At 33.8% G+C, this 13,789-nt stretch overlaps 1 long non-coding RNA gene across 1 annotated transcript; it reads right to left on the reverse strand.

Annotated features, from left to right (window-relative positions):
• Nucleotides 1-8,624: 8,624 nt before the first annotated feature.
• On the reverse strand, nt 8,625-10,192 carry LOC120215530. Its single transcript, XR_005524967.1, has 4 exons — nt 9,954-10,192; nt 9,746-9,826; nt 8,902-9,603; nt 8,625-8,717 (listed from the first exon to the last, which is right to left on the reverse strand). It is a non-coding gene; the product is annotated as an uncharacterized LOC120215530 (long non-coding RNA).
• Between the last annotated feature and the right edge of the window lie 3,597 nt (nt 10,193-13,789).

The raw sequence follows: 13,789 nt of genomic DNA on the forward strand, positions 1-13,789 counted from the left end.
GATATAAAAACACCCAAATAAATTTTAAATTCATTTCTTATCAAATGACCAATATACCCTTCAACCTTACTTCTTTGTTATTCAATCATACACAAAGATATTCCAAATGAGTCCCTAAACTTTTAAACTTTTCAAAATTAAACATGAAGTTTTAAAAATTTTCACTTTGGTCACTAACCTGGTTTCTTGGATGTTACAAGGTTAGTTTAGGTTGTGGGCTTAGGGTTTTGTTTGGGCTTAATTTAGTGATGGGCTTGGTTTGGTTTGTAAAATAATAATAATAATAATAATAATAATAATAATAATAATAATAATAATAATAAAGGTTGGATAAAATATGATGATTACAATAGATAAAGTTGGGGTGCCATTTTCGTGAGAAAACAGAGCATTTTTGGACTTGGATATTAGTAATATAATAACAGTATCGATATTATTCTTCATATAACCAAAAAAGGGTTTTGGTTGTGTAGTATTGTTACCATATTGATATGGTATCAATATTGTTCTTTGCGTATCGATACTCAATTGTAGTTTATCGATACAACATTAAGTTGTAAATTCTAGTTGCTAATTTTGGTACCATTTCTTAGGGAGTATCAGTACACAAGACAATATCAATACCCTTATAGAGAATTATCGGTACTATATTTGAGGGTATCGATACTATAAGATATTTTTAAAACATCGAATATATTTATGGTACTGATACCAAGGAAGGGTATCGATACTATCAGGTTGGTATCAATACTAAAAGGATGAGTATGATACCATCGCACAGTTTTGGAAAAGAAGCCTAACTTGGGGCTAAGGGCTCGAGAAGGGGTCTAGGAGTGCTAATACTTCTCTAATAAACTCAAAAGTGAGAACAACTAATGATTACAAAAAAAAGCTAATAATTTTATGAGGTATGATGTCATAAAAGTAGACCTTGTTTGGCGCTCAGGAAATAACAAGGACACTAGAGTTACTCCAGGAAGTATGAAGATTGTCTTGTTTCATTAGAATATCTTGATATATCTCAGTTAGTGCAAGGCACTTATCTTTACTGGCTTGATGCAGATGTCCGAAGTACCCCAATGGGTAACTTAGTCGGGTGTACGTTTTCGATGCAATTCCAGATCTCACCCTAAATACCCAAGGGTATCATAGGTAGGCTAGAGGGGTGTGAATCATATAGCAAACCCTCTGACGACACCATGATGCCTACCCAAGCTTTTTGCGTTTAGTGTTCTTGTATGCTTATGTCTCTACCTACTAGTATGCTCATGTAGTGAATGCACATACTATAATAGAGTTATTTGTGTGACACTGAGCTAGTAAGCTCAGCGTTCAAATTTTTTTTCTGTGCACAAATTCTTAAGAGATATCTCACTATAATAAATTTATCAATTTGTGACAAAATTTCTATATGACGTTGCGTATAACATCACTAATTGTTCTATAAACGTGATGTTTTTTTGTTTTTGTCACATGTTAAGATTGATGGTATATATTTTATGATAACTTTATAATTAGTCATTGATCTTCGTTACTATATGTTTAAAACTAAAATTTTCCTTGAAAAAAATTAGAGGGAAAACTTTCAATGACGTTGAGATAAAAATGGTTACGTTATAAAATCTTCTCTAATGAAATTAAAGTATTAGTGACAATTTATTATAATGGTGATTCCATTTGATTTAATGACGTTACAAAGTTGTCATTGATAAGTTTTATTTGTGACAATTTGATTCGTCAAATCATAAAAGGTGACTTTTTATTATTGTCACAAAAAAGCTTAACATGATGAAAAGCAATTATTTGTCATATGGTAGCATCAAAGTGTACCCTATGGCACACTATGATAATGTCGCATTGTATTTCTAAAATTTTAAAAATTGTTATTTTAAATGTTATTTAAAAATATAAATAATCTAAAATTATTTTAACTAATATTTTAAAATTAAAAAAATATTATTATTTTTTATAAAAAAAATAAAACTTATTATAAAACTATTAAATATTATCCAAATTTAAAATATTTTTTAAAAAATAAAAAATAGTTTGAAAAGTATTTTTAGTTATTTTTAAATTTTTTTTGTTATTTTGTTATTTTTTTAATTATTTGAATAAATTTTAAAATAAATTTAATAATTTTTTAATTTTTTTTAAAAATTATCATTTTTATAACTGTTTTATAAAATAACTAATATTTATTTATAATTTTAAAATAAAATAATTTTTTAAATTTTAATTTTTATTTAAATTTTGAAATTTCAAAAAAATAATTTAACAAGAATTGAGGTTTTAAATATTATCATGATAATTTGGGAGTTAATTGGGCTTATAATAAAGTTTGGGGGTTTAATGTGATAAATATGAAATTAATGGATTAAATTATAAAAACACAAAAGTTAGAGGTTGAAAATTATAATTCTAGAAAAATAACCCTAAAGAGTTTGATGGCTTACCTGGTAGTTTACCCATACTTATTTAAAATTAAACTTCATTTCATCATTTTCTTCGAAATTATAGGGGTTCCTCTATTATAATTAGATACAACAACAACAACAACAAAACCCTGATTCCCATATGCAATGGGGTAAGGGAGAGGTATGGTAGTAGGCTGACCCCAACGCCAGGTGAGAGCAGCTTCCGTGGAAGAGTAATCCCTGTAAATAATTCCCTGCAATAATTCCCTACATAGAAATCTCTGCATATAGACTGAAAATGTAAGACCCAGTTAAAAAGAGGAAACATGATAGAAATGATACATAAGTCAATAATAGCAAGCTACGAGGAGGAATAAATTCAAATGAGTAATTCTTAAACTAAGGCAACACTACTCCGATACCCTAGTTCTAAGCCTTCATACATTTCAATGACAGAAACATGTATAAAGTAGGAGTCATGGAAAGTACTACAAAGACATTAAAAAGAAGACAGAGATGTTACACCCTATGGCTGTGAACCGCACTACTCAACTACCCTGGTCTTAAGTCTCCATACTTTTCTATCAGAGGTCATGTCCTCGGTAAGGGCTAATTCCTTCAAATCATATCTCAAGCAGTGTTCCCACTTACGTCTTGGTCGTCATCTCCTTCTGACACCGTCGACTGTATTCGACTCTACCCTCCTGACCGCATCCGTCGATTGTCGTCTAAGGACATGGCCAAACCACCGTAGTCTTCCATGATCCCCAAGTACATCCTAATAGCAGAGTTAGTGTCATGTCCACGAGTCCTACCACTGTCCATCGAAGCATCTCATTTCTCGCCTCCATCCTCCTTACGTGATCCTTCTTGATTGCCCAACATTCTGATCCATACAGCAGCGCTGGTCTTATTGCCATTCTATAAAATTTTCCCTTTAGGTTTAGAGGCACCTTCTTGTCACACATAACTCCAGTAGCAACCCTCCACTTTAGCCATCCCGCCTTTATACGGTGTGTAACGTCTTCATCTACACCCCCATCTTTATGTATCATAGAACCTAAGTACTTGAAACAATCATTTGAGGGGATAATGTGTCTTTCTATACATACTTCTACATCTTCAACGTTTTGGTTTCCATTGAAGTTTGAACACACATAATTTGTCTTTTCAATATTGATCCTTAGACCTTTTTCTTCCAAAGCAGTCTTCCAGGTAGCAAGTCTACTATTCAGCTCAGTTTTTGTTTCAACAATTAGGACAATGTTGTCAGCGAAAAGCATACCCCATGGAACACCGTCTGGTGTCGCACAATAGATGTCGTCCATAATCAAGGCGAAGATGTAAGGGCTAAGAGCCGACCCCTGGTGAAGTCTGATTTCCACCGGAATGCCTTGGTGTCGCCAACTGTAGTCCTGACGGTAGTAGTAGATCTACAGTACATATCACGAATCACCCGGATATAAGCAGTTGGGATCCGTCTCATTTCCAAGGTCTTCCAGATCGTATCGCGGGGAACGCTATCATACGCCTTCTCAAGGTCAATGAATGCCATGTGAAGATCACTATTTTTTTCCCTATATTTCTCCATAAGTCGTTGAAGTAGATGAATCGCCTCCGTAGTAGACCTGCCTGGCATAAAGCCAAATTGGTTTTCTGAAACCCTAGTAACCTGTCTCAACCTAGCCTCTATTATCCTTTCCCATAGCTTCATGGTGAGTAGTTTAATACCTCGTAGTGCCACAACGTTGGGGATCTCCTTTATTCTTATAGATTGGTATCACCGTAGACTCTCTCCACTCCTCTGGCATCTTGGCAGTCTCTAAAATAATATTAAAGATGTTGGTCAACCACTTAACTCCCTCTTCTCCTAGGGTCAACCACACAGTGATAGGAATTTGATCTGGACCGACAGCTTTGTCCCTCCCCATCTTTCTAAGAGCCATTTTGACTTCCTCAAACTCAATCCTACTTGTAGGGCAGTCATTGGCAGTAGTATGATAGTTGGCTGACCCATCAACGATATTATCTCTACAGGGAGAGGCATCATTATTAAATAATCCTCTATTATAATTAGATAGTATATTATAATTAAAAAAAAATCTAACCCTAACCTATAATATAAAGAGTAGACTAAACTCTCAACCTTTCACCCGTCGCCTTTCAACCGTCACCGTTCGTGCCATCACCGATGAACCCTACCTTCGTTCATGAATTAAGCCCTCTTGGTGTGTTCCTGAAAATGAGAACACTGCGACCAGTGTCAATCCTCTTACTGTTCAAGCAACTTATTTGAAGCCACCGCCAGTGACCTCTGATCTTCCATCTGTAACGCTTATAAGTCGATGTCGAACCGATTCCTTGAATTCTGCTATCCGAAGCTCGTTGTCGTGCGCTTATGAATCATGGGAAGTGCACGTTAGCCTTGTTGAAGATCATTAGAACTCTCATAATTTTCCTGAGGAACCCGGTGTGTTGTTGAAGATGATTGGAAGTTGTAACTCTAAAAGCTTTCCTTTTGTCGATGCTTTTGTTGAAGATTTTCAGAATTCTGATAAATTTCTGGAGACGGATATTGGTGCAATCATGAGCGGACAGATTGCTAATTTCATTGGTCCGAAAGGGATAAGTTTTAATAATAGTTTTCCTTTGGTATAGATAATTATATGATGTAGCATTATGTTCATTTCTAGATATGTGCAGGCAATGAGAACAACTAGTGGCTTCTGTGTTGCAGGGTGCCTTGCTACTTACTTTGCTAAGGTTGTGTCGCAGCCGTCTTTCGAGTAGGCTCGGAATTGGGTTTCGACTTGAATAAAAACGTTAGAGTTGCCACCGATTATTTTAAAAAAATATTTAGGCTAATCGTACACCATCTTACCTTATCTGCGTTTTACTAGAAATATGTCAGTTTCGGGAGTCGGTTACAATCAAGAAAGGATTAACACCCTTAAACTGCCCTTTCGGTACCATTTAATTTGTTGGTTGTCTTAATTACTTAAAAATTCCCCTAAAAAGTAAAAAATATTGTTAAATTGTACAATAAAAATAAATAAATATTAAATAAAAAGAAAAAATTGAAAAAAAGGATAAAAAATTAAATAAAAATGACTAAAATGAATGATATTCAAAGATAAAATGATTACACCAAGAATTAATCCTTGAAAATCCAAAGACAACTTACCTTGCACATTGTCACATGTGTCAAGCAAACATGGGCCCCTTATAAAATATAATTTAAAGGGTTTTTACACTTATATTCAATTTGCACACCATTCGTTCCTTTTAAATTCAAATACAAGAAGAAGAAAAAAAAAGGAAATTTTAGCCTTTTTTGTACCTCCTTCATATCGATGCGGGTAACCCGATTCGATCTGGAGTGTCACATTAGGGCCACCGGAGCGACCCACTGCAAAAATAGCGGAAAATTTAAAACTTTTTATCATAACATACAAACTCATAAAATCATTTATCAGTATTAAAAAAATAAAATAGATTTTCAGACTCGTATTTAAAACAAAATACAATTACATGCCCCCTAATCACATGTACCAATCTCTGGAAGCAACGCCAGAACTCCCATACTGATGACGATAGTTACACTGGCACAATTCTTTTATCCTGTAATGTTAAGTAATAGAGTGAGCTTTGAAAAGCTCAGTAATACAGAACTACCAGATGATGTTGAAGAACGAGCAAATACAAATACACATATGTTTTCTTATTGTTTCCGAACATCTATAGATTTTTATGTTGATCGGAGATCCTGCTGATATTTCAGATGGTAACGGACAATGAGCTTTCAGTTCAGATAAATATTTCGAATGACTGAGTTCAGAAGATCAGAATAGGTTATCTAGTGTGTTCCCGTAAAACCAGTAAAAAGATACAAATCTTTTAAAACATATATATATATATATATATACCCTCAGCCGTTCACATCATAAATGTGTAGGTTCCCCAGAACCATACACCCAACCGCACATGCCATTTAGACCCTGAGCACAAATCCGTGGAGTCTGCAGATAATATTCCTCCAACAATAAACCTCCCAGATAAAACATTTCTCTGTCGGTAAACGGAGATATTAGAAATCAAAACAGAATTCAGATCATATATCAGAACAGAATTCAGATCAGATATCAGAACATAATCCAAATCAGAAATCAGAACAGAATTCAAGTAATGTATCAGAACAAAATTCAAGTTGCAAATCAGATAAAATATTTATATGATTAGGGAACACACCAGAGTTTACAGATATTATTCAGATGTATTGGATAATCTTAACAGTCAGAGACACACAGATTTTCAGTATACAGATAGAATGTTGGAAGTTAGAATCACTGTTGGAAGAGTTTATTAACTGACAGAATCATCAGTTATTCAGAATATGAATTATCATGATCATCTTATTCGGACACTTTTCGAAAGCTCTACGAAATCTGAAGGTATTTCGAATCTTTACAATCTATGACGATTAATCCTATTATCGAACAACTTCAGATGAATAGCTCCTGAACCAATACTTATCAAGTTGTCAATTCATTAACCTTTCAGGGTATTTACTCTTTAATATCAAATATTCTTATACATAGATCATCTTCTGAGTCATCACTGAACAGATCTTAAGGACACGAACAAATATTCTAATGGTCTTTATTTCATTTCCATGTTTCAACTATACCAGGAAATGTCGAGGTACTTGATTTGTGGTTTATAATCCATAGGGATGATACATAACATAAGTTCATCCGAGTTTCCAAACTTATTCCAAACACTTACTTAATCCTCAGTCCTTGAGGTTACTTAGTTCATTTAGCAGTCAAGTCCTTTACAGTTACTTTGGGGTTTTCTATAGTAATTCAGACGTTTCTGAATTTCAGATACATATTGTACTTCCATTTAATTTAATTTGGTAGTCGTAGTTGATTTGTCATCAAGCCACACATGAGTAGAGGAACACACATTCAAGTAATATTTATGTCATTCAGGTGCTGACATATCATTAAAGTTGATCGGCTCACTTAAGTTGTGTTCTATAACTTTTAAAGGTAGTCCAACACCTATGCTTATTTGGATTCCTTAATTAATCCAAGACATTTATTTATTCTAGGTCATAAGGGTATTTTGGTCATTTTAGTATTCAGTTTTATTACAATCATTACAGAGCTCGAGGATATCCCATCATTCTTGAGCTTGGTGATATTCTTGGGTCATTTTCATTACAGGGGTATTATGGTCATTTTACAGATCCAGTGTATTTCAATAATTTCTTTCTGTCCGATCTTATTGTTAAATTCAAACTTATCATTTATTTCAGTCCATTCGAACAATTCTGACAAAAGAATACTCCCGATAAATTGTTCTTCAGGTATTTACTCATAACTCGGATATTTTCGGGTCAAGTGCCTTCTCAGATTTTTACCAAAAGAATATCAGGAATTTTTCTGCACTAAGTCAGGGACTTAACAATCAAATCCGTACTTAATCGATTTAAGTACGAATCCTTAAAGTACTTTCTCATTCAGGGTTAACTCGAACTATTTTACCTCTCAAGGGCATTTTTGTAATTTCTTAACCAGATAATTTCAGTATTAACTCTTAATAAAAATAATATAATTTAGAGATCCTATGATTAATTGTTTTCCCGAACATTCTCTGATCTTGAAATGATTTCTTAACAGACTTTTTGTATCTTGCAAAAACCATCTTGGTTTTGAAAACCGATTATTCGAATTTTCTAAGCAAACCAGCATTTCTTATGCACATCTGTAGTTTTATCATATCAATATATCCTTTTAGAGTTATTAATCAACTTCTAGAGACAATTCTTAACATCTTACAACTTAAGGGTATTTTTGTAATTTAACCCTACCGGAGTATTCTCATAATTTCCCATTCAAGTACCTTTAACATTTGATGAAATAAATTATAAGATACAGATCCATGTTGATTTCTTTATTACCAAACACATAACTTGAAATTTAATTCTAACGATTCCTCAATTTCTTATAAAAGTTTTCTAAACCATAATATGTTACCAAATTTATACTGTATTCGGATCGAGTGTAGAAATTCATTAACTACCCAAATGAGTCAACATTATCTTATTCATGCATTTACCAATATTCACATGTTCCATAAAGCATAAAGAGGCAGTAAAGTATTACCTCATTTTCCATGCCATACTGGTCGACCATTTAAATTTCATTCGAACACCCTCTATCTTTAATTCAACTTCCAATATTTTCCTCACGATCCAGGCCATCAAAATTACTAACTCGCATCTAAAAAATTTCCCTTGTCATAAAGATAGCTTATTAGAATTGAAATAACAATTTGGAAACCCAATTAGTATAATAAAATACTTGTGGGGATACTTTAATAATTAATCACTAAAATTAGGGGCTGAACTGAATTAATTTGCACTATTGAGCTATAAATTAATACTAAAGGAAACTATGAGACAAGGCCAAGTTCTTACCAATCATTGAGGACTCTTGATGCGATTTTTCACTTTTTTTTAATTCACCACCCACGTGATTTTTCAATTGCAGCAGCTGCCACCTTGTAATGAAGAACCATCTCGGCCTCCAAATGGCCCCAAATATAACACTTCTATCTTCTATTTGCAGATGAGGTCTCCAAGTCACCCAACACTCGATCATATAGCACAGTATCATTTACAAAGTATCCAGGAGTCGAACTCTCATCTCCATATATCTCAAGATATAGACAAGACATATTAGCTACATAACTAGCCAACGGACCACTGTTTATAGCATAACAAAAATCTTGATCACATGAAACCAATTTTCCAGAGGAATTTGTGGTCTAACAGAGGTGTTTATATAAGGAAATTTGGGAACTAAAAAAATGTGCAGCAGCTGGTGGTAGAACGTGATTGCTGGAATGTTGTGGAAGCTGTGTCCGAGGCTCTTTCTTGAGCTTTAGAATCCATCATCTTCTTCTCCAAAATGGCCTCAAACTGTTCCCCAGAAATATCCAAGGTGTTCGTCCCTTCATATCCCATGTTCGAAGTTTATAAAGACGATCGGGTCGAAAGACTCTGGGAAACCGAAACAGTGCCACCATGCGACTATTCTCAACTCGCCGTTCGATCCAAGGACACACCGGTGTCTACCCTCACCTCGGCTCATATTTTTCTATGAAATCATGGAAGAACCTATTATGACATAGATCAATGGACATTGTTAAACTCAGCAATAATTCGTTAAATGGAAGAAGTAATTATCATGTCAATGACTCAAAATCAATTAACAGTTCATATTATGATGAAGAATCTCAAAGCTTTCTTTCATTCTTACGCAAGGAAGCGGGCTTTCCAGACATGGCAGAATCCTCAAAGCTAAATCCTTGGTCCTTGGATAAATCCCATATTCTTGAAACTGAAATCGAACACAACCAGCTAAACAAGTCAGGCGGAGTATGAATGAACAAATCCGAGAAGAATTTCCAAGGACCTATCTCCAGAACACTCGCATGGGATCTGCAATATCCCACATTAACATGTACCTGAAAAGAGTTGACAGACAGCCTCAAGTGGGATGGTTCGGTGATGTCACCAGTCCCACTTCATGAAAATCATGTCATTCTTTTGACGGCTAATAAGCAAACTAGTGTTGGATGAAGGCCGATCTACCAAGTGTTCTTGCTTGGCTTTCTAATCTCCTATTTTCTTAGTTTTATAACTGGTTTATCTTTGAAAAATATCTTCCATTTGTGTGGTTCTCAATTTCCAAGTTATAGTATTAAAAATAATAAAATTCCCATCAATCCAAAAGATAAACTTTCAAGTGAATTCCAGAACCTCTTAAAGCTAAAAGAGTTCTGAATCTCTAATTTTAGTATTGTAAGAGATATAAACACTATGGTTTAAGAACTATTATTTTTTTATTGTAGGGTTCATTTTTGAAGCAACTAGCAATAGAAAACAAAGGTGTTGGCGGTGGAGTGGTTGTACTACTTGCAGAAAGAGACAAAGAAGAAATTGATATGGATATATCGAATCTGGATTTTTGACTTTATAGGAACATATGTCCTATGCAGGAGAGGAAGTCCTCTGATACTTGCTGATTTAAAGAAGGGTAAATTTACACTTAGTTTCCCTTAATTTCTTCAACATTTCCTTGGGTACCCAACATTATTATTGGTATGTTATTTCAACTTTATAAAAAAAAACTAACCCCAAATTTTAGGGTGTGACAATTCTCCTCCCCTTAAAAGAATTTCATCCTCGAAATTCATTCATGTCACAGAAATGCAGAAATGAAAATTCAATCAATTCTATCATATCTTCAAGTTGTTTTTACAGAAGTATCGGCCATCTATTAATCTTAAACCAGGTGAGTATACATTCTTATCAGAACTCTCCCTCTTACCAATAAAAGAATTAGAAAGGAAATATCCTGGTAGAATCAATTTAGCATTGTTTACGAAATTAGGCTCATAGAGCGATAACATATCTCAATTTTATTTCTGGAGTTGGATCATTTTTTCAGATGAATAGCTCTCACATGGCTCGTAAGAAACTTTACAGAATTCAAATAGATGTTACTGGTATTCCTTTGTGCAAAGGTAGAGCCTTACAAGATAAAACTTAGGTTTGCTCATTACAGATAATTTAGCCTTGGAGTTCCAGCTCAGAGAAATACGATTGTAGTCTAAGGGCATGTACTGATTAGACATCTTTTGAAATTTGACCGGCCGATCTATCTTGAAAATTTTGACTCAAACCAAAGCTCTGATACCACTAAATGTAACTTCTTCAGACCGATGCGTGTAACCCGATCTGATTTGGAGTGTCACATTAGGGCCACCGGTGCGACCCACTGTAAAAATAACAGAAAATTTAAAACTTTTTATCATAACATATAAACTCATAAAACCATTTATCAATATTAAAAAAAATTAAATAGATTTTCAGACTCGTATTTAAAACAAAATACAATTACATACCCCCTAATCACATGTACCAATCTCTAGAAGAAACGCCGGAAGAACTCCCATACTGATGACGATAATTGCACTGGCACAATTCTTTTAACCTGCAATGTTGAGTAATAGAGTGAGCTTCGAAAAACTCAGTAATACAAAACTACCAGATGATGCTGAAGAACGTGCAAATACAGATAAACATATGTTTTCTTATTGTTTCCGAACATCTACAGATTTTTATGCTAATCGGAGATCCTGCTGATATTTCAGATGGTAACGGATAATGAGCTTTCAGTTCAGATAAATATTTCGAATGACTGAGTTCAGGAGATCAGAATAGGTTATCTAGTGTGTTCCCGTAAAACCAGTAAAAAGATACAAATCTTTTAAAACACACACATATATATATATATCCCCATCCGTTCACATCATAAATGTGTAGGTTCCCCAGAACCATACACCCAACCGCACATGCCATTTAGACCCTGAGCACAAAGCCGAGGAGTCTGCAGATAATCTTCCTCCAACAATAAACCCCCCAGATAAAACATTTCTCTGTTGGTAAATGGAGATATCAGAAATCAAAACAGAATTCAGATTAGATATCAGAACAGAATCTAGATCAAAAATCAGAACAGAATTCAGATAATGTATCAGAACAAAATTCAAGTCGCAAATCAGATAAAATATTTATATGATTAAGGAACACACCATAGTTTACAGATATTATTCAGAGGTATTGGATAATCTTAACAGGCAAAGACACGCAGATTTTCAATATACTGATAGAATGTCGGAAGTTAGAATCACTATTGGAAGAGTTTATTAACTGACAGAATCATCAGTTATTCAAAATATGAATTATCATGATCATCTTATTCGGACACTTTTCGGAAGCTCTACGAAATCTGAAGGTATTCAGAATCTTTACAATCTATGACAATTAATCCTATTATCGAACAACTCCAGATGAATAGCTCCCAGAACCAATAGTTATCAAGTTGTCAATTCATTAACCTTCCAGGGTATTTACTCTTTAATATAAAATATTCTTATACATAGATCATCTTCTGAGTCATCACTGAACAGATCTTAAGGAGACGAACAAATATTCTAATGGACTTTATTTCATTTGCATGTTTCAACTATACCAGGAAATGTCGATGTACTTGATTTGTGGTTCATAATCCATAGGGATGATACATCACATAAGTTCATCCGAGTTTCCAAACTTATTCCAAGCACTTACTTAATCCTCAGTCCTTGAGGTTACTTAGTTCATTTAGCAGTCAAGTCCTTTATAGTTACTTCGGGGTTTTCCATAGTAATTCAGACGTTTCTAAATTTCAGATACATATTGTACTTCCATTTTATTCAATTTGGTAGTCGTAGTTGATTTGTCTAATGAATATCCACTTCTTAATATTGAATACGATCTAGAGTTTAGCTGAGTTGAATACTTCTAAACTTATCATCAAGCCACACTTGAGTAGAGGAACACACATTCAAGTAATATTTATGTCTTTCAGGTACTGACATATCATTAAAGTTGATCGGCTCACTTAAGTTGTGTTTCATAACTTTTAAAGGTAGTCCGACACCTATGCTTATTTGGATTCTTTAATTAATCCAAGATATTTACTTATTCTAGGTCATAAGGGTATTTTGGTGTCCAGTTTTATTCCAATCATTACAGAGCTCGAGAATATCCCATCATTCTTGAGCTTGGTGATATTCTTGGGTCATTTTCATTACAGGGGTATTCTGGTCGTTTTACAGATCCAGTGTATTTCAATCATTTCTTTCCGTTCGATCTTATTATTAAATTCAAACTTATCATTTATTTCAGTCCATTCGAACAATTCTTACAAAAGAATACTCCCTATAAATTGTTCTTCAGGTATTTATTCATAACTCGGATATTTTCGGGTCAAGTGCCTTCTCATATTTTTACCAAAGGAATATCAGGAATTTTTTTGCACTAAGTCAGGGTCTTAACAATCAAATTTGTACTTAATCGGTTTAAGTACGAATCCTTAAAGTACTTTCTCATTCAGGGTCAACTCGGACTATTTTACCTCTCAAGGGCATTTTCGTAATTTCTTAACCAGATAATTTCGGTATTAACTCTTAATAAAAATAATATAATTTAGAGATCCTATGATTAATTGCTTTCCCGGACATTCTCTGATCTTGAAATGATTTCTTAACAGACTTCTTGTATCTTGCATAAACCCTCTTGGTTTTGAAAATCGATTATCCGAATTTTCTAAGAAAACTAGCATTTCTTATGCACATATGTAGTTTTATCATATCAATATATCCTTTTAGAGTTATTAATCAACTTCTAGAGACAATTCTTTACATCTTATAACTTAAGAGTATTTTCATAATTTTACCCTACTAGAGTATTC

This window comes from Hibiscus syriacus, unplaced genomic scaffold, assembly GCF_006381635.1.
Source record: "Hibiscus syriacus cultivar Baekdansim isolate YM2019G1 unplaced genomic scaffold, ASM638163v2 tig00110123_pilon, whole genome shotgun sequence".
NCBI lineage: Eukaryota > Viridiplantae > Streptophyta > Magnoliopsida > Malvales > Malvaceae > Hibiscus > Hibiscus syriacus.